The 21,812-nt window shown below is 45.3% G+C and overlaps 1 pseudogene; it reads left to right on the forward strand.

Annotated features, from left to right (window-relative positions):
* The first annotated feature begins 1,234 nt into the window (after nucleotides 1-1,234).
* Nucleotides 1,235-21,000, forward strand: LOC139390906 (leukocyte cell-derived chemotaxin-2-like; annotated as a pseudogene).
* The last annotated feature ends 812 nt before the right edge of the window (nucleotides 21,001-21,812 follow it).

Genomic DNA, 21,812 nt, shown 5'->3' on the forward strand with positions numbered 1-21,812 from the left:
CGGCTTGCAAGCCTCCCCCTTTTTCCTCTAAACATAACGATGGTCATCATGGCCAAACAGTTCTATTATTGTTTCATCAGACCAGAGGACATTGCTCCAAAAAGTACAATCTTTGTCCCATGTGCAGTTGCAAACCATAGTCTGGCTTTTTTATGGTGGTTTTGGAGTAGTGGCTTCTACCTTGCTGAGCGGCCTTTCAGGTTCTGTCGATATAGGACTCGCTTTACTGTGGATATTGATACTTTTGTACCTGTTTCCTCCAGCATCTTCACAAGGTCCTTTGCTGTTGTTCTGGGATTGTTATGCAATTTTCGTACCAAAGCACGTTCATCTCCTATATATGACAGTTGCATGGTCCCACGGTGTTTATACTTGCGTACTATTATTTGTACAGTTGAATGTGGTACCTATAGGCATTTGGAAATTGCTCCCAAGGATGAACAAGGCTTTTTGATTTTTGATTTTCCCATGATTTTCCCATGATTTCAACCAAAGAGGCACTGAGTTGGAAGGTAGACCTTGAAATACATCCACAGGTACACCTCCAATTGACTCAAATTAGGTCAATTAGCCTATCAGAAGCTTCTAAAGCCACGACATCATTTTCTGGAATTTTCCCAAGATGTTTAAAGACACAGTCAACTTAGTTTATGTAAACTTCTGACCCACTGCAATTGTGATACAGTGAACTATAAGTGAAATAATCTGTCTGTAAACTATTGTTGGAAAAATTACTTGTGTCATGAACAAAGCAGATGTCCTAACCGACTCGCCAAAACTATAGTTTGTTAACAAGAAATTGGTGGAGTGGTTTATCATAGGTACACTTCAACTGTGAGAGACGGAATCTAAAACAAAAATCCAGAAAATCACATTGTATGATTTTTAAGTAATCAATTTGCATTTTATTGCATGACATAAGTATTTGATCACCTACCAACCAGTAAGAATTCAGGCTCTCACAGACCTGTTAGTTTTTCTTTAAGAAGCGCTCCTGTTCTCCACTCATTACCTGTATTAACTGCACCTGTTTGAACCCATTACCTGTATAAAAGACACCTGTCCACACACTCAATCAAACAGACTCCAACCTCTCCACAATGGCCAAGATGAGAGAGCTGTGTAAGGACATCAGGGATAAAATTGTAGACCTGCACAAGGCTGGGATGGGCTACAGGACAATAGGCAAGCAGCTTGGTGAGAAGGCAACAACAGTTGGTACAATAATTAGAAAATGGAAGAAGTTCAAGATGACGGTCAATCACCCTCGGTCTGGGGCTCCATGCAAGATTTCACCTCGTGGGGCATCAATGATCATGAGGAAGGTGAGGGATCAGTCCAGAACTACACGTGAAGAGAGCTGGGACCACAGTCTCAAAGAAAACCATTAGTAACACACTACAGCGTTACGGATTAAAATCCCTGCAGCGCACGCAAGGTCCCCCTGATCAAGCCAGCGCATGTCCAGGCCCGTCTGAAGTTTGCCAATGACCATCTGGATGATCCAGAGGAGGAAAGGGAGAAGGTCATGTGGTCTAATGAGACAAAAATATAACTTTTTGGCCTAAACTCCACTCGCCGTGTTTGGAGGAAGAAAAAGGATGAGTACAACCCCAAGAATACCATCCCAACCGTGAAGCATGGAGGTGCAAACATCATTCTTTGGGGATGCTTTTCTGCAAAGGGGACAGAACGACTGCACCGTATTGAGGGGAGGATGGATGGGGCCATGTATAGCGAGATCTTGGCCAACAACCACCTTGTAATGCTCCGGGTGTCGTGGGTGTGGAGTCAAATGCAGGAGACAGAGAGTTCAATGCTGCGCGTCCTTTAATCGCACCAATGCACCACAGGGTGCTCACAAAAACGTTACGTTCCCAAAACACAGGGAATCAAAATGTACAAATGGGACACAACGTGCCTATACCACAGAGCCGAAGGTTTACAATGAAATAATCCCGCACAACAACCAGGCGGGCCGGCTGTCTAATAAAGACAAACTAATTACACCTTCACAGGTGCTACCACTCAACATACAAGGAGGGGAAGGAAAAACAATCAGTGGCAGCTAATAGGCCAGTGACGACGACCGCCGAGCGCCACCTGCCCGGGAAAGGGAAACACCCTCGGTCGGACTCGTGACAGTACCCCCCCCCCTGATGCGTGGCTCCCGCAGCGCGCCGACACCGGCCTCGAGGTCGCCCCGGAGGACGAGGCGCAGGGCGATCCGGATGGAGGCGATGGAAATCCCTCAACATGGAGGGATCCAAGATGTCCCCCACCGGTACCCAGCACCTCTCCTCCGGACCGTACCCCTCCCAGTCCACGAGGTACTGCAGGCCCCTCACCCGGCGTCTTGAGTCCAGAATGGCCCGGATCGTGTACGCCGGGGACCCCTCGATGTCCAGCGGGGGGGGAGGGACCTCCGGTACCTCACTGTCCTGCAGGGGACCAGCTACCACCGGCCTGAGGAGAGACACATGAAACGAGGGGTTAATACGATAATAGGAAGGGAGTTGTAATCGATAACACACCTCGTTTATCCTCCTCAGGACTTTAAAGGGCCCTACACACTGCGGACCCAGCTTCCGGCAGGGCAAGCGGAGAGGTAGGTTTCGGGTCGAGAGCCAGACCCTGTCCCCCGGTACAAACACGGGGGCCTCACTGCGGTGGCGGTCAGCACTCCTCTTCTGCCGTCCACTCGCTTGTCGTAGAGATTCCTGGACGGCCCTCCAGGTCTCCTTGGAGCGCTGTACCCATTCCTCCACCGCAGGAGCCTCGGTCTGGCTCGGATGCCATGGTGCCAGGACCGGCTGGTACCCCAACACACACTGAAAAGGGGACACGTTAGTAGAGGAGTGGCGTAGTGAGTTCTGAGCCATTTCAGCCCAGGGAATGTATCGTGCCCACTCCCCTGGCCGATCCTGGCAATACGACCGCAGAAACCTACCCACCTCCTGGTTCACTCTCTCCACCTGCCCATTACTCTCGGGGTGATAACCGGAGGTCAGGCTGACAGAGACCCCCAAACGTTCCATGAACGCTCTCCATACCCAGGACGTGAATTGGGGGCCCCGATCAGAAACGATGTCCTCCGGCACCCCGTAGTGCCGGAAGACATGGGTGAATAACGCCTCCGCAGTCTGTAGGGCTGTAGGGATACCGGGCAACGGGAGGAGACGGCAGGACTTAGAGAACCGATCCACAATCACCAGAACCGTGGTGTTCCCCTGAGACGACGGGAGATCGGTTAGGAAATCTATGGACAGATGTGACCATGGCCGCTGTGGAACAGGGAGGGGTTGTAGCTTCCCTCTAGGAAGGTGCCTAGGAGCCTTACTCTGAGCGCACACTGAACAGGAGGAGACATAACCCTTAACGTCCTTAGCCAACGTAGGCCACCAATACCTCCCCTGAAGGCTCCCCACTGTCCTCGTCACCCCAGGGTGACCCGAGGAGGGTAGAACGTGAGCCCACCGAATCAGTTTGTCCCGAACACCAAGCGGCACGTACCTTCGCCCCGCTGGACACTGAGAAGGCGCGGGTTCAGCCCGTAACGCCCGCTCGATGTCCGAGTCCACCTCCCATACCACTGGGGCTACCAGCTTCGATGCGGGAAGGATGGGAGTAGGTTCGGTGGACCCATCCTCCGTGTCATAAAGGCGGGACAGTGCGTCAGCCTTCACGTTCTGGGAGCCCGGTCTATAAGACAAAGTAAATCGGAACCGGGTGAAGAACATGGCCCACCTTGCCTGACGTGGGTTAAGTCTCCTAGCTGCCCGAATATACTCCAGATTCTGGTGGTCGGTCCAGATGAGAAAGGGGTGTTTAGCCCCCTCAAGCCAGTGTCTCCACACCTTCAGAGCTCTAACCACCGCTAGCAACTCCCGGTCCCCCACATCATAGTTACGCTCCGCTGGGCTGAGCTTCCTTGAGAAGAAAGCGCAGGGTCGGAGTTTTGGTGGCGTACCCGAGCGCTGTGATAGCACGGCACCCACCCCAGCCTCGGACGCGTCCACCTCCACTATGAATGCTAGAGAGGGGTCCGGATGCGCCAACACGGGCGCATCAGTAAACAGCGCCTTCAACTTGTTGAATGCTCCGTCCGCCTCTGCTGACCACTGCAAACGCACCGGGCCCCCCTTCAGCAGTGAGGTGATGGGAGCCGCTACCTGGCCAAAACCCCGGATAAACCTCCGGTAGTAGTTGGCAAAACCCAGAAAACGCTGCACCTCCTTTACCGTGGTCGGAGTCGGCCAATTACGCACGGCCCTAATGCGGTCACCCTCCATCACTACCCCCGAGGTGGAAATGCGATATCCCAGAAAAGAGACGGCTCGTTTAGAGAACACGCATTTCTCAGCCTTGACGTATAGGTCATGCTCCAGCAGTCTACCAAGCACCTTGCGCACCAGAGACACATGCGCGGTGTGAGTGGCCGAGTAGATCAGAATGTCATCGATATAAGCCACCACTCCCTGCCCGCACAGGTCCCTGAGAATCTCGTCTACAAAGGATTGGAAAACGGCTGGAGCATTCTTTAACCCATACGGCATGACGAGGTACTCATAGTGGCCTGATGTAGTACTAAATGCGGTTTTCCACTCGTCTCCCTTCCGAATACGCACCAAACTATACGCGCTCCTGAGATCCAGTTTTGTGAAGAACTGCGCTCCGTGGAACGATTCCACCGCCGTAGCGATGAGAGGTAGAGGGTAACTATACCCCACTGTGATGGCGTTTAGACCTCTATAATCGATACACGGACGCAAGCCTCCCTCCTTTTTCCTCACAAAAAAGAAACTTGAGGAGACGGGTGAAATGGAGGACCGAATGTACCCCTGTCCCAGCGCCTCCGTGACATATGTCTCCATTGCCAACGTCTCCTCCTGGGACAGCGGGTACACGTGACTCTTGGGAAGCGCAGCGTCTACCTGGAGATCTATCGTACAATCCCTTCCCGGTCGATAAGGTGGTAATTTAGTCGCTTTCACTTTACTGAAAGCGATTGCCAAATCGGCATACTCGGGGGGAATGCACACCGTGGAACCCTGGTCTGGACTCTCCACCGACGTGGCACCGATGGAAACTCCCAAACACCTTCCAGAACACTCCTCTGACCACCCCTGGAGAACCCCCTGTTTCCACGAAATTTTAGGATTGTGCCGGGCCAGCCAGGGAGTCCCCAGCACCACTGGAAACGCAGGCGAGTCAATAATAAAGAAACTGATACGCTCCCTATGATTCCCCTGCGTCACCATGTCCAGTGGGACCGTGGTCTCCCTGACCATCCCTGACCCTAATGGCCGGCTATCTAGGGAGTGCACGGGGAAAGGAGAATCTATCGGCACCAGCGGAACCCCTAACTTAAGGGCGAGTCCGCGATCCATAAAGTTTCCAGCTGCGCCTGAATCGACGAGCGCCCTATGCTGGGAAGAGGGAAAAAAGCGAAGGAAAAAGGTTAAGACAAACATGTGGCCAACAGGGGGTTCTGGGTGAGTTTGATGCTGACTCACCTGGGGTGACCGAGAAGCGTTCCGCCTGCCATCTCTACTCCCAGACAGACCCCCCCAGCACCGATCAGACGTGTGTCCTCTCCGACCACAGTTGGTGCAGGGAAGGCCTCCTCCTCCGGTACCCCTCGGCGCAGCCCCTCCCAACTCCATCGGAATGGGAGCGGAGGGGCTGGGTGGTGGAACGCACAGGACCCTCTCTGAACGCCCGCGGGCAGCCAGCAGATTATCCAGTCGAATGGACATGTCAATCAGCTGATCCAGTGACAGAGTGGTGTCCCGACACGCTAACTCCCGGCGGACATCCTCTCGGAGACTACACCTGTAGTGGTCCATGAGAGCCCTGTCGTTCCACCCAGATCCGGCTGCCAAGGTCCGGAACTCCAGCGCGTAATCCTGGGCGCTCCTCCTCTCCTGCCTGAGGTGAAATAGTCGTTCTCCCGCCGCTCGGCCGTCTAGAGGGTGATCAAACACCGCGCGGAAGTGACGGGAAAACTCTGGGTAGTGCTCCCGCGCTGAGTCTGGACCATTCCAGACCGCGTTCGCCCATTCCAGGGCACGACCCGTGAGGCAGGAGATGAGGACACTCACCCTCTCTTCTCCTGAGGGAGTGGGTCTGATGGTGGCCAGGTATAGCTCCAGCTGGAGCAGAAACCCCTGGCAACCCGCCGCCGCTCCATCATAAGCCCTCGGTAGCGTCAGACGGAGGGTGCTGGAGTCGGGAGATGGGGAGTCCGGAACCGTGGGTGCCGAAGGTGGAGAGAGGAGCCCACTCCTCTCCCATCTGTCCATTCTCTCCATCACTTGATCCATCGCGGATCCGATCCGATGAAGGACGGTGGTGTGGTGGAGAACCCGTTCCTCCATCGATGGGAGAGGGTTGGCTGCTGCTCCTGCTGACTCCATCAATTTGATAGGTGCGGGATTCTGTAATGCTCCGGGTGTCGTGGGTGTGGAGTCAAATGCAGGAGACAGAGAGTTCAATGCTGCGCGTCCTTTAATCGCACCAATGCACCACAGGGTGCTCACAAAAACGTTACGTTCCCAAAACACAGGGAATCAAAATGTACAAATGGGACACAACGTGCCTATACCACAGAGCCGAAGGTTTACAATGAAATAATCCCGCACAACAACCAGGCGGGCCGGCTGTCTAATAAAGACAAACTAATTACACCTTCACAGGTGCTACCACTCAACATACAAGGAGGGGAAGGAAAAACAATCAGTGGCAGCTAATAGGCCGGTGACGACGACCGCCGAGCGCCACCTGCCCGGGAAAGGGAAACACCCTCGGTCGGACTCGTGACACACCTTCCCTCAGTAAGAGCATTGAAGATGGGTCGTGGCTGGGTCTTCCAGCATGACAACGACCCGGAACACACAGCCTGTGCAACTAAGGAGTGGCTCCGTAAGAAGCATCTCAAGAAAATCTTTGGAGGGAGCTGAAAGTCCGTATTGCACAGCGACAGCCCCGAAACCTGAAGGATCTGGAGAAGGTCTGTATGGAGGAGTGGGCCAAAATCCCTGCTGCAGTGTGTGCAAACCTGGTCAAGAACTACAGGAAACGTATGATCTCTGTAATTGCAAACAAAGGTTTCTGTACCAAATATTAAGTTCTGCTTTTCTGATGTATCAAATGCTTATGTCATACAATAAAATGCAAATTAATTACTTAAAAATCGTACAATGTGATTTTCTGGATTTTTGTTTTAGATTCCCTCTCTCACAGTTGAAGTGTACCTATGATAAAAATACAGACCTCTACATGCTTTGTAAATAGGAAAACCTGCAAAATCGGCAGTGTATCAAATACTTGTTCTCCCCACTGTAAGTGTATGTAAACTTCCGACTTCAACTGTATATACAGGGGTTACCGGTACCGAGTAAATGTGCTAGGGTACAGGTTAGTCAAGGTAATTGAGGTAACATGTACATGTAGGTAGGGGTAAAGTGACTATGCATAGACAATACATAGTGAGTAGCAGCTTCCTAAAAAAAGGGGGGTGTCAATGCAGTGAAATGCTTACTTACGAGCCCCTAACCAACAGTGCAGTTTAAAAAATACGGATACGAATAAGAGATAAAAGTAACAATTAATTAAAGAGCAGCAGTAAAAAATAACAATATATATGGGGGTGCCGATACAGAGTCAATTTGCGAGGGCACCCGTTAGTTGAGGAAGTATGCAAATGTAGGTAGAGTTAATTAACGTGACTATGCATAGATGACAACAGAGAGTGGCAGTGGTATGGAGAGGGGGGGGTGTTGATGTTCAGGAGTCTTAAGGTTTTGGGGTAGAAGCTGTTTAGAAGCCTCTTGGATCTAGACTTGGCGCTCCGGTACCACTTGCCGTGTGGTAGCAGAGAGAACAGTCTATGACTAGGGTAGCTGGAGTCTTTGACAATGTTTAGGGCCTTCCTCTGACACCGCCTGGTATAGAGGTCCTGGATGGCAGGAAGCCTGGCCCCAGTGATGTACTGGGCCGTTCGCACTACCCTCAGTAGTGCCTTGCGGTCGGAGGCCGAGCAATTGCTATACCAGGCAGTGATGCAACCAGTTCTTGATGGTGAAGCTGTAGAACCTGAGGACCCATGCCAAATCTTTTCAGTCTCCTGAGGGGGATTAGGTTTTGTCGTGCCCACTTCAGGACTGTCATGAAGTGCATGGACCATGTTAGTTTGTCGGTGATGTAGTCACCAAGGAACTTGAAGCTCTCGACCTGTTCCACTGCAGCCTCGTTGATGAGATTGGGGGCGGGCTCGGTTCTCTTTTACCTGTAGTCCACAACCATCTCCTTTGTCTTGATCACGTTGAGGGAGAGATTGTTTTCCTGGCACCACACGGCCAGGTCTCTGTTCCTCCTCCCTATAGGCTGTCTCGTTGTTGTCGGTGATAAGGGCTACCACTGTTGTGTCATTGACAAATTTAATGATGTGTTGGAGTCATGCCTGGCCGTGCAGTCATGAGTGAACATGAAGTACAGGAGGGGACTGAGCACGCACCCCTGAGGGGCCCCTGTGTTGAGGATCAGCGTGGCAGATGTGTTTTTACCTACCCTTACCACCTGGGGGCAGCCTGTTAGAAAGTCACGGATGCAGTTGCAGAGGGAGGTGTTTAGTCCCAGGGTCCTTAGCTTATTGATGAGGTTTGAGGGCACTATGGTGTTGAACACTGAGCTGTAGTCAATGAATAGCTTTCTCACATCGGTGTTCCTTTTGTCCAGGTGGGAAAGGGCAGTGTGGAGTGCAATAGAGACTGCATCATCTGTGGATCTGTTTGGGCGTTATGCAAATTAGAGTGGGTCTAGGGTTTCTGGGAAAATGGTGTTTCTGTGAGCCATGACTAACCTTTCAAAGCAATTCAAGGCTACAGACATGAGTGCTATGGGTCGGTAGTCATTTAGGCAGGTTACCTTAGTGTTCTTGGGCACAGGCACTATGGTGGTCTGTTTGAAACATGTTGATATTACAGACTCGGACAGGGAGAGGTTGAAAATATCAGTGAAGACACACTGGTCAACGCATGTGCACGTCCTGGTAATCCGTCTGGCCCTGCAGCCTTGTGAATGTTGACCTGTCTTAAAGGTCTTACTCACATCGGCTGCGGAGAGCATGATCACACAAATTTGGCAAAACTGATTTAAGTTTCCCTGCATTAAAGTACCTGGCTACTAGGCCGCCTCTGGGTGAGCATTTTCTTGTTTGCTTATGGCGGAATACAGCTCATTCAATGCTGTCTTAATGCTGGTCTCTGACTGTGGTGGTATTTAAACAGCTTCAAAGAATACAGATGAAAACTCTCTCGGTAGATAGTGTGGTCTACAGCTTATCACGAGAAACTCTAACTCAGGCGAGAAATAGCTAGAGAAATCCAGCTGTTGTTTACAAAAATACATAGACAGCCAGCCCTTGTCTTACCAGACGCCGTTGTTCTATCCTGCCGGTACGTTGTATAACCAGCCAGCTGTATGTTGATGTTGTCCTCGTTCAGTCACGACTCCATGAAGCATAAGATGTCACAGTTTTTAATGTCCCCTTGGTAGTTTAATCCTAAGTGTAATTCGTCGATTTTATTGTCCAAAGATTGCACATTTGATGGCAGAATTGAGGGAAGTGGGGGTTTGACTTCTCAGCAGGCAGCCTGCTCTCCGGCCTCTCTTTCTCCCTCTCCTCGTTTTTATCACATTGAGGGAGTGGTTGTTGTCCTGGCTCCACACTGCCAGGTCTCTGACCAACCTATAGGCTGTCTCATTGTTGTCGGTGATAGACTATAATATTGTGACCATAACCATGAACACTAAGGTTCAAAAGAAACTCCCAAGGATTGTGGACAAGATACATTTTTAAACATTTAATCACAAAAAAATATCAAAATGATTTGGCTGCTGTACCCTGTGAGCTGATTGATCTAGGATCATTTAAGTCACACTCCAGAATGTTATATTAATTTGCTCACTTGGGTAATGGACCATCATGCCCCAGTAAGAAAGACAACAGTTGGGACTCGTCAATCTCCATGGATTGATGATGAACTGGGTGAGGCATTTTCTCAAAGAAATATGGCAAAAATCTTCGCAGCCAAATATAAACTAGAAATTATTTAACATAATTGTAGAATACTATGTAATTATGCAGTTAAAATAAATAACTATTTTACAAAAATTATTTTATTGATTGTAAAAATAATTTGGAATACAGTTAAGGGCTTACTTGGTGCATGTATTTCATCATGCCCATCTAGTGTGGAAGTTGAAGGGAGAACAATACCATACTGTATATAATTTTGCAAAGAACCAATTTACTGAGCAATAATGTAAACACCCATTCTTCCAAACAAGCTATTGTTCAATGGATTGATGATCATATTATGAGCAAAAAAAACCCAGCTCTTTTAGTCTACAATTGGTGTCAGGAGAGGTGTTAACTTATTGAAGTCATTACCCAATGGTAAATGTACAGATTATGATCTTATGGATAATTTTTGCTTCACTATGCTGCTCCCCAGAATGCAGCTCCACTGAAATACATATTTAATTTGTCACTGGAAAAGGGGAAATTTCCAAATGTATGAAAGCATGCTAAACTGTGTCCAATCCCGAAAGACAGCAATGAACCCATTACTCCTGCCAATAGTCGAACAACTAGTCTACTCCCTTCACTCAGTAAGACATTGGAGGGTATTGAGTAGACACATATGGGAGTATATGGAAAAGAATGATCTGATCACAGCCAATCACCATACTTATCGCAAAAACCATTCCACTACCACTGCACTGGTTGACATGACTGACCAGTGGCTCAATGCTATGGACAATAGCAGGTTTGTGGGTGTACTATTTTTTAGATTTTAGTGCAGCTTTTGATTTAGATGATCATGAAAATTATTCCATTATGGGTATCTAACTGACAGGAAACAGTCCACCTATATCAATGGGTCGTTTTCTTCCCCTCATGCTCTAAACTGTGGAATACAGGGCAGTTACCTTGGGCCATTTCTTTGCTTAATATATACCAACAACCTTCCTTATGCCTTATCTGAAACTCAAGCTACTATATTTGCAGATAATACTAAAATTTATACAGCAAGACAATTGGTTCAACAGGTACAGCAGGCTCTACAAGTAGATATGGGGCATTTCAGGGAGTGGGTTTGCCAGAACAAACTTGTTTTGAACAACATTAATTCCGAAGGTTATGTTGGTCTGTTCAACCAGGAAAAAAAGGCCACCACAGTATGGGATGCAATTAAGTATGGGGGAGTACAAATTCTGGAAGTGGCAGAAACCAAAACTACTAGGGGTGCAGCTAGACAACTGCTTATCATAACTAATAACTAATCTATGTAAATTAATAATGAAAACTGCATGTATGATCAGAAGGATAGCTAAATATTTGCTTGGAAAGATTCTTAAGCAAACAACCCAAGTATTAATTGGGAGTCAGTTCTGTGGTCTGGGGAGAAGCGTCAGCAAGTGAGGCTACAGATTTCACAGAACAAAGCAGCAACGATTGTTTTAAGGTGGAGACAAGATTTTTCTGTTGTAGTCATGCACAACGCTCTTGATTGGTCATCAATCAACAAGATAATTGAAAAAAATATGCTTATTTTATTTCACAATGTACACTATTTAAAACGGCCAAACTCTTTTCACAACAGTATTCAGTTGGTTAGAGACAGATATTCAGTCAATACTAGGAATAGATTGTCCACCATCTATTTGTAAGCCAGACGAAAAAGAGAAATAGGCTAAATAAAATGTAGATTCAGAGCAGTACATTTTTTTAAATAATTTAAATGATCAAAGCAGAAACCTTTCAGTATATAAATTCCAACAATACCTTTAAAATAAAATATTTTGGAAAGGTTGTGCAAGGACTATGGCATATGAAGTAATCAATCTATAATTTCAGACTGTTAGAGTATTTATCTGGTCAATATGTCAGTGTATTATGTCTGTTTTTAACAGTGTGTTATATACACTACCGGTCAAACGTTTTAGAACACCTACTCATTCAAGGGTTCTTCTTTATTTATTTTCTGCATCGTGGAATAATAGTGAAGACATCAAAACTATGAAATAACACATTTTGCCTTGGTGACAGCTTTGCACACTCTTGGCATTCTCTCAACCAACTTCATGAAGTGGTCACCTGGAATGCATTTAAATTAACACGTGTACCTTCTTAAAAGTACATTTGTGGAATTTCTTCCCTTCTTAATGTGTTTGAGCCAATCAGTTGTGTTGTGACAAGGTAGGGGTGACATACAGAAGATAGCCCTATTTGGTAAAAGACCAAGTCCAAATCATGGCAAGAACAGCTCAAATAAGCAAAGAGAAATGGCAGTCCATAATAACTTTAAGATATGAAGGTCAGTCACTTCAAGAACTTTGAAAGTTTCTTCAAGTGTAGTCGCAAAACCATCAAGCGCTATGATGAAACTGGCTCTCATGAGGACCGCCACAGGAAAGGAAGACCCAAGGTTACCTCTGCTGCAGAGGATACGTTAATTAGAGTTACCAGCCTCAGAAATTGCAGCCCAAATAAAAGCTTCACAAAGTTCAAGTAACAGACACATCTCAACATTAACTGTTCAGAGGAGACTGTGTGAATCAGGCCTCCAAGGTCGAATTGCTGCAATAAAAAAAACACGACTAAAGGACACCAATAATAAGAAGAGAATTACTTGGGCCAAGAAACACGAGCAATGGGCATTAGACTGGTGGAAATCTGTCCCCTTTCGTTCTCATTTGGATTAATCTTACAAGAGTTCTTAAACATTAAAATACAATTTAAAATACGATCACCTTTTCACATAATGTACCAGTCAAAATTTTAAGAACACCTACTCATTCAAGGGCTTTATTCTATTTTTACAATGTTCTACATTGTAAAATAATAGTGAAGACATCAAAACTTTGAAATAACATTTTTGCAATCATGTAGTAACCAAAAAAGTGGCTGAGATAATGAGTTGGCTAGACATGCCGAGAGATGAGTTGGGATTGGTCTGCCATATAGCACGCTTCTGTCAATTTGAGCTGGTCAGTATGTCTAGGTAATCCTAGACATACTGTCCGGTGTCAGTAAGTGTTGGGCAGTAAACATAATTAAATTGTTGCCAGCAGCACAGTTACAGTCGCCAACGCTCTGGATAACATGAAAACAGCCTAACCAGCTCTGCTAGGGCGAGTAAAATGGTGTGAGGTGTTCTCTCATTATGTGTCTGGAAGTAGCTAATAAGCGGATACAATGTTAGCCAGTTAGCTTGGTTGCTTGACGTCTGCTGTTAGGGAAGAACGTTCGAGTCAACCCTACTAATCGGGCAGAGAGCCCGGTGTGCGCTCTGAACGTGAAACGCTCTGAATTTACAAACAGATAATCTAACAGCATAGTTGCAGTCACCAACGCTCTGGATAACATTCAGCCTAAACAGCTCTTATAGGGCGAATAAAATGGTCAGATTAGGGTGATCTCTCATTATGTGTCTGGAAGCAGCTAGCCAATGTTAGCCAGTTAGGTCGGGTGCTTGACTGCCGTTGTGAGGTCAGAATGATCGGATCAACCCTACTAATCGGCCCGAGCGTCCGATGTGCTCTCCGAACGTGAAACACATTGAATTTACTAACGGACAATCTGACAACACAGCTGCATTCACCAACGCTCTGGATAACATAACAGCCTAACCAGCTTTGCTAGGGTGAATAATGTTCAGTGAGCTGTTCTCTCTCACTTAGATGTCTGGAAGAAGCTAGCAAGTTTGGGTGTGTGACTGCTGTAGTTAGTTACAGTGCCTGGCGAAAGTATTCGGCCCCCTTGAACTTTGCGACCTTTTGCCACATTTCAGGCTTCAAACATAAAGATATAAAACTGTATTTTTTTGTGAAGAATCAACAACAAGTGGGACACAATCATGAAGTGGAAAGACATTTATTGGATATTTCAAACTTTTTTAACAAATCAAAAACTGAAAAATTGGGCATGCAAAATTATTCAGCCCCCTTAAGTTAATACTTTGTAGCGTCACCTTTTGCTGCGATTACAGCTGTAAGCCGCTTGGGGTATGTCTCTATCAGTTTTGCACATCGAGAGACTGCAATTTTTTCCCATTCCTCCTTGCAAAACAGCTCGAGCTCAGTGAGGTTGGATGGAGAGCATTTGTGAACAGCAGTTTTCAGTTCTTTCCACAGATTCTCGATTGGATTCAGGTCTGGACTTTGACTTGGCCATTCTAACACCTGGAAATGTTTATTTTTGAACCATTCCATTGTAGATTTTGCTTTATGTTTTGGATCATTGTCTTGTTGGAAGACAAATCTCCTTCCCAGTCTCAGGTCTTTTGCAGACTCCATCAGGTTTTCTTCCAGAATGGTCCTGTATTTGGCTCCATCCATCTTCCCATCAATTTTAACCATCTTCCCTGTCCCTGCTGAAGAAAAGCAGGCCCAAACCATGATGCTGCCACCACCATGTTTGACAGTGGGGATGGTATGTTCAGGGTGATGAGCTGTGTTGCTTTTACGCCAAACATAACGTTTTGCATTGTTGCCAAAAAGTTCAATTTTGGTTTCATCTGACCAGAGCACCTTCTTCCACATGTTTGGTGTGTCTCCCAGGTGGCTTGTGGCAAACTTTAAACGACACTTTTTATGGATATCTTTAAGAAATGGCTTTCTTCTTGCCACTCTTCCATAAAGGCCAGATTTGTGCAATATACGACTGATTGTTGTCCTATGGACAGAGTCTCCCACCTCAGCTGTTGATCTCTGCAGTTCATCCAGAGTGATCATGGGCCTCTTGGCTGCATCTCTGATCAGTCTTCTCCTTGTATGAGCTGAAAGTTTAGAGGGACGGCCAGGTCTTGGTAGATTTGCAGTGGTCTGATACTCCTTCCATTTCAATATTATCGCTTGCACAGTGCTCCTTGGGATGTTTAAAGCTTGGGAAATATTTTTGTATCCAAATCTGGCTTTAAACTTCTTCACAACAGTATCTCGGACCTGCCTGGTGTGTTCCTTGTTCCTCATGATGCTCTCTGCACTTTTGACGGACCTCTGAGACTATCACAGTGCAGGTGCATTTATACAGAGACTTGATTACACACAGGTGGATTGTATTTATCATCATTAGTCATTTAGGTCAACATTGGATCATTCAGAGATCCTCACTGAACTTCTGGAGAGAGTTTGCTGCACTGAAAGTAAAGGGGCTGAATAATTTTGCACGCCCAATTTTTCAGTTTTTGATTTGTTAAAAAAGTTTGAAATATCCAATAAATGTCGTTCCACTTCATGATTGTGTCCCACTTGTTGTTGATTCTTCACAAAAAAATACAGTTTTATATCTTTATGTTTGAAGCCAGAAATGTGGCAAAAGGTCGCAAAGTTCAAGGGGGCCGAATACTTTCGCAAGGCACTGTACATTCAGATCAACCCTATTGATCAGTATTGAGTAGCTTGGATGAAAAGGTGCCCAGAGTAAATGGCCAGCTCCTCAGTGTCAGTTGCTAATATATGCATATTATTATTAATATTGGGTAGAAAACACTCTAAAGTTTCCAGAACTGTCAAAATATTATCTGTGAGTATAACAGAACTGATATTGCAGGCGAAACCCTGAGGAAAGTCAAACCAGGAAGTGGCCTCTATTTTGAAAAGCATATTTTCAAAATCTGACACGACAGGTGGATTAACAAAAGGCTAAACTTTGTTTTGCTATATTGCACTTGTGATTTCATGAATATAAATATTTTTAGTAATATTATTTGAATGTGGCGCTATGCAATTCAGCGGTTGTTGATGACAAATATCCCGTAAACGGGATGGCAGCCATAAGAAGTTAAGAGGGTGTGGACAATGCTGAATGGGTGTAGACAATGAAGGGCTCTCCAGTAGTAGTACCAAAACATTCAAAGACCATTTTCTCAAAAGTGAGTTATGAAGTTTATCAACTTTCGAAGCAAAATTACTTTCCCATTGTTCCTCAACTGTAGTGTATGATATACAATTTTTTTTAGTTCTACTATAATCTAATGAAAATGTCAAATTTTGCTACATAAGGCCGTTTTGAGCCGGTCGGTCACATTTATGGTGCTAGGCTATTTTCTGTTCTGTTCATATCACTCATGTTCATTGTATTTGTATCATGTATACATTTCAACATTACTGTAATGTTTATATGAGCACATTTCCCTGAGTTTCATGTGTACGTTCATTAGGCTGTTGAGTCTATTGCCATGTGACTAGGCCTTATAGTCACATGGCAATAGACGGCAGGGTAGCCTAGTGGTTAGAGTGTTGGACTAGTAACCGAGAGCTTGCAAGTTCTTATCCCCGAGCTGACATCTGTCGTTCTGCCCCTGAACAGGCAGTTAACCCCCTGTTCCTAGGCCGTCATTGAAAATAATAATTTGTTCTTAACTGACTTGCCTAGTAAAATAAATTAAAAAATAATACTTGCTGTAGTGTATAGCCCTTGTGCTAGCAGTGCTATAGCCTAAGTTTTCTTTCTCCTCTTTAATGTCAGTTCTCACTGCACACGATTCTCAGTTATCTGAACCATGAGCGGTCAATCAATCAAATGTACTTATAAAGCACTTTCTACATCAGCCGATGTCACAAAGTGTCATATACGTAGAATGTGTGTGTGTGTGTGTGTGTGTGTGTGTGTGTGTGTGTGAATGTGGACATCTTCTATTAAACCCCCCTTAATCTGGAAAGCCACCTCATCCTTGTTCTGACATTCTGTAGTGGTTGCAACCGGCCTTCAGCCAGCACCTAAGATGTCTTATTACATTCATGGTCCTTCGATTCTCTACAACCCTACCCTTATTTTTCACACTAACTGTAAGTCGCTTTGGATGAGAGCATCTTCTAAATGACTAAATAAAACGTAATAATGTAATAATCCTGTGGGTGTGTGTTGTCTGAGGAAGTATGGTTGTGTGTGGTTGTGGGAGCCAATAATTAGTAGGCTATATATATATACACTGCTCCAAAAAATAAAGGGAACACTAAAATAACACATCCTAGATCTGAATGAATGAAATATTCTTATTAAATACTTTTTTCTTTACATAGTTGAATGTGCTGACAACAAAATCACACAAAAATGATTTCAATGGAAATCAAATTTATCAACCCATGGAGGTCTGGATTTGGAGTCACACTCAAAATGAAAGTGGAAAACCACACTACAGGCTAAACCTTACAAGTCAAAATGAGGTTCAGTAGTGTGTGTGGCCTCCACGTGCCTATATGACCTCCCTACAACGCCTGGGCATGCTCCTGATGAGGTGGCGGATGGTCTCCTGAGGGAACTCCTCCCAGACCTGGAGTAAAGCATCCGCCAACTCCTGGACAGTCTGTGGTGCAACGGAGGATGGAGCGAGACATGATGTCCCAGATGTGCTCAATTGGAATCAGGTCTGGGGAACGGGCGGGCCAGTCCATAGCATCAATGCCTTCCTCTTGCAGGAACTGCTGACACACTCCAGCCACATAAGGTCTAGCATTGTCTTGCATTAGGAGGAACCCAGGGCCAACCTCACCAGCATATGGTCTCACAAGGGGTCTGAGGATCTCATTTTGGTACCTAATGGCAGTCAGGCTACCTCTGGCGAGCACATGGAGGGCTGTGCGGCCCCCCAAAGAAATGCCACCCCACACCATGACTGACCCACCACCAAACCGGTCATGCTGGTGGATGTTGCAGGCAGCAGAACGTTCTCCACGGCGTCTCCAGACTCTGTCACGTCTGTCACATGTGCTCACTGTGAACCTGCTTTCATCTGTGAAGAGCACAGGGCGCCAGTGGCGAATTTGCCAATCTTGGTGTTCTCTGGCAAATGCCAAACGTCCTGCACGGTGTTGGGCTGTAAGCACAACCCCCACCTGTGGACGTCGGGCCCTCATACCACCCTCATGGAGTCTGTTTCTGACCGTTTGAGCAGACACATGCACATTTGTGGCCTGCTGGAGGTCATTTTGCAGGGCTCTTGCAGTGCTCCTCCTGCTCCTCCTTGCACAAAGGCGGAGGTAGCGGTCCTGCTGCTGGGTTGTTGCCCTCCTACGGCCTCCTCCACGTCTCCTGATGTACTGGCCTGTCTCCTGGTAGCGCCTGCATGCTCTTGACACTACGCTGACAGACACAGCAAACCTTCTTGCCACAGCTCGCATTGATGTGCCATCCTGGATGAGCTGCACTACCTGAGACACTTGTGTGGGTTGTAGACTGCTACCACTAGAGTGAAAGCACCGCCAGCATTCAAAAGTGACCAAAACATCAGCCAGGAAGCATAGGAACTGAGAAGTGGTCTATGGTCACCACCTGCAGAACCACTCCTTTATTGGGGGTGTCTTGCTAATTGCCTATAATTTCCACCTGTTGTCTATTCCATTTGCACAACAGCATGTGAAATTTATTGTCAATCAGTGTTGCTTCCTAAGAGGACAGTTTGATTTCACAGAAGTATGATTGACTTGGAGTTACATTGTGTTGTTTAAGTGTTCCCTTTATTTGTTTAAGCAGTGTATATATATAAAGCACAATTGTAAAGCTGGACTTGAAGTTTCTGTTAATAGTGAGATTTTCACCTTAGCCATCATAATAAAAAAAAGCAGTCATCATGTCCATTCTGGTCTTTCTGGTTATGAAAAAATACACAATTTTACGGATATTGTTAAGAAACTTAAATGAACGGTTGTTACGAAAGTTAAGCAACTTTTTCCTCTCATAACTCCTCTCATTAATGACAGACTCGTATTCTTTTTGATTTCATGTCTATTAACTGTATAATCATCATCTCCTCCTCAAGCCATCCTGGCAGAATCTGTGTCACAAAGATTTGGCCAGCTGTGCTCCTCCAACCAATACAACAGGATAAGAGGATCGGGCAGATTTGGCCAAGGACACTATGGAGCCCGAAGGTAAAGCAACTCCTGTGTAATATGTGTGTTTATGCATCTGTGCACGCACATGCCTGTGGGTGGGTGAGTGAGAAGTAATTATTGGGTAATAATTATATCACCAGTGGCTCCACTTGTTTTGAGGCTCACCTGTTTAGCAAAAAAAAAAAAAAAACATACATTTTTTTCGGGGTGCCTATTTTCCATTTTATTTTGGCATTAATACATGTCACATATCAGTTTGCAAACAATGTGAAAAAAATATATATAACAAAGCCACATACAAACATGGTTTTGTTTTGTTTTCTTGAGTAAGGCTGCTCCAAAATGCAGGTGTTTAAGCCTAGCTCTTTGCTTTCTGTGGTGGTGAAGCAGCCTGCAGAATATATGAAGCATAAGGGTTGGTAATGTTCTCTAGTTGCGCCGTGATTGGCTCAGTGTTCTGTCACTCATGGGGACACAATGTCTCAGGGTAGAGCTCGAAATCTCAAGCCCCCTGGGTGCTGCCATATAGTTACATTAGAAGTACCCATCCAAGAAGGCTCAATGTAATTGGCCACAGATAAAATGACATCAAATCACATTGTATCTACCATTGCTTTGATTGGACTGATCATGTCAACATCATACCTTCAAAATCTTAGCTAGCAAGCTAGCAGTCATCATCATGAATCTATTTGACAATCTATTGGCAAATTATTTTCAATCCTTATCATATGAAGAGAAATTATGAAGAGAAACTATAGATAAAGCGTATCGGTGGCTATAAAATAAAACGCTAGCAAATTACTAACTGCAATGCACAATTAACATGCAAAGTCTAAAATTACATTAAAATGAAGTGAATCTCTAATAATTTCAATTTTCTCATGTCTGTGTCCAGAGCTGGCTGTTGCAAACACATGGGGGTTGACGTAGCATGATCGGATGGCCCGGGGCATCAGTCTATATGCCAATCAACGTGAAATTCAACGGGAGATCTATGCCATACTCCGCCCCTAGAAAGAGGGACATTAACAATGGGGTTTCTGTCTAAAAGGATTTACTTGGAAAACTAATTGCATGGAAAATGAATTGCATATTATATCTAATCTACTGTAGTGTACTTTGGACAATATCATTATTAGCACCCATTGAGGAAGCACACAGGAAGCACACAAGCTATTCGTGTTTCAAAAGACATTTAAGTGTCTAAATAACAGATATGTTTTAGATTTTTACTACAAGTTAATTTTTTTTAACAATAGTTCTATATTGGGGTCAAAATGATCCAAAATACAGCTAGGTACCTGCCAAAATAAAGGAACAAACACCAACATAAAGTGTCAGTGTTGGGCTACCATGAGCCAAAACAGCTTCAATGCACCTTGGTATAGATTCTACAAGTGTCTGGAACTCTTTTGGAGATTGCAACACCATTCTTCCACGATAAATTCCATGATTTGGTGTTTTGTTGATGGTGGTGGAAAATGCTGTCTCAGGTGCCGCTCCAGAATCTCCCATAAGTGTTCAGTTGGGTTGAGACCTGGTGACTGAGACGGCCATGGCATACATATATTATGGTTTACATCGTTTTCATGCTCATCAAATCATTGTCATGGTAGCCAAAATAAGGGCCTGCCCATAATTTGTATACATGACCCTGAGCCTGATGGCATGTTAAATTAATTACTTAATTAACTCAGGATCCACACTTGTGCGGAAGCACCTGCTTTCAATATACTTTGTATCCTTCATTACCTAAGGTGTTTGCCAGTTAACTATATGTTAGCAACTTGAGGGTTAATGGAAGCTATTGGTCAAAAGGAAACTGTATACAGAGTGGGTTGCCCAGGGTCCAGAGCCGTGAAAACCTGTTGTTCAGTTAAGTGTAACATTGGTTAATATCATGTTCTCCTTTTTTCCAGAAGTCTGTGCTTTAAGCTGTGGTATGTGAAGCCAGTAAAGTACAGTGGCATAGTGAGGAAGGGCCAGTGGCTGGGGACAATGATGCCCATGTAACTTGTCTATCGCGGGATCACTTCTCATGTCCACCTTCAGATGTGCAACAGATCCAACCCCACCAAGTATATCAGATAGATGAGGGGGGTAGTAATTGTAAAAACTGGATGAAATACTGATGCAACTATGAAATGTATATTCATGTACGTATATTATGCTACTTTACCCAATAAAAACGTGTACATTCAGTTGAAGTCAGAAGTTTATATACACTTAGGTTGGAGTCATTAAAACTAGTTTTTCAACCACTCCACACATTTGTTGTTAACAAACTATAGTTTTGGCAAGTCGGTTAGGACATCTACTTAATAACACAAGTAATTTTTCCAACAATTGTTTACAGACAGATTATTTCACTGTATCACAATTCCAGTGGGTCAGAAGTTTACATACACTAAGTTGACAGTGCCTTTAAAACAGCTTGGAAAATTCCATAAAATGATGTCATGGCTATAGAAGCTTCTGATAGGCTAATTGACATAATTTGAGTCAATTGGAGGTGTAACTGTGGATGTATTTCAAGGTCTGCCTTCCAACTCAGTGCCTCTTTGCTTGACATCATGGGAAATTCAAAAGAAATCAGCCAAGACCTTAGAAAAATAATGGTAGACCTCCACAAGTCTGGTTCATCCTTGGGAGCAATTTCCAAACGCCTGAAGGTACCACGGTCATCTGTACAAACAATAGTATGCAAGAATAAACACCATGGGACCGCACAGCCGTCATACCGCTCAGGAAGGAGACGCATTCTGTCTCCTAGAGATGAACGTACTTTGGTGCGAAAAGTGCAAATCAATCCCAGAACAGCAGCAAAGGACATTCTGAAGATGCTGGAGGAAACAGGTACAAAAACATCTATATCCACAGTAAAACGAGTCCTATATCAACAT

Source organism: Oncorhynchus clarkii, chromosome 31 (assembly GCF_045791955.1).
Source record: "Oncorhynchus clarkii lewisi isolate Uvic-CL-2024 chromosome 31, UVic_Ocla_1.0, whole genome shotgun sequence".
In the NCBI taxonomy this organism is placed as follows: Eukaryota; Metazoa; Chordata; class Actinopteri; order Salmoniformes; family Salmonidae; genus Oncorhynchus; species Oncorhynchus clarkii.